At 45.3% G+C, this 446-nt stretch overlaps 1 protein-coding gene across 1 annotated transcript in view; it reads right to left on the bottom strand.

Annotated features, from left to right (window-relative positions):
- The window catches only part of LOC119587922 (sodium-coupled monocarboxylate transporter 1-like), a gene marked incomplete in the record, with an annotated part of 5,335 nt that extends 5,190 nt beyond the window's left edge, over window positions 1-145 (bottom strand). Inside the window, 1 exon segment of the mRNA XM_037936633.1 lies at window positions 32-145.
- Window positions 146-446: the final 301 nt, after the last annotated feature.

The following is a 446-nucleotide window of genomic DNA, read 5'->3' as shown; positions in this document are numbered from 1 at the left end:
CCAAATCCATAGAACCGTGTGCCATGCTTACAGTGCCAGCACGAGGAACGCAGAAGAGCAGAGGAGAAGAGCGACTTGGCACTCCCGTCACCGCCGAGGCACTGGCGGGCGAGGCCATGGTTGGGACTTTGATGAATTCTCTCCATAACGGACGCTCGCCATCCTGCATAAAGGGGACCCCGGTAATTAAGCAAGGTGTTGATTTGTAAGCGCTTGGCACTCAAGGCACTACAACATACAGCCCACGTGGCACTGGAAGCCCGTTTTTTTTTAACATATACAAAATAATGGTTGGCATCCTTTTTATTTTACTTTTTGCAGATATGTTTTTCTTCTTCTATTATGCAAGAATTATTTCATTGAAAATGATCGCCGTTCAGTATCAGTATTGATAAGCTACTTATGGTTTTCAGTCTGGTAGAAATAGAGTCGGACGATTCAGAAAC

The sequence above is a fragment of the Penaeus monodon genome, chromosome 23 (genome assembly GCF_015228065.2).
Source record: "Penaeus monodon isolate SGIC_2016 chromosome 23, NSTDA_Pmon_1, whole genome shotgun sequence".
NCBI lineage: Eukaryota > Metazoa > Arthropoda > Malacostraca > Decapoda > Penaeidae > Penaeus > Penaeus monodon.
This window is presented reverse-complemented; position numbering and strand designations above follow the sequence as displayed.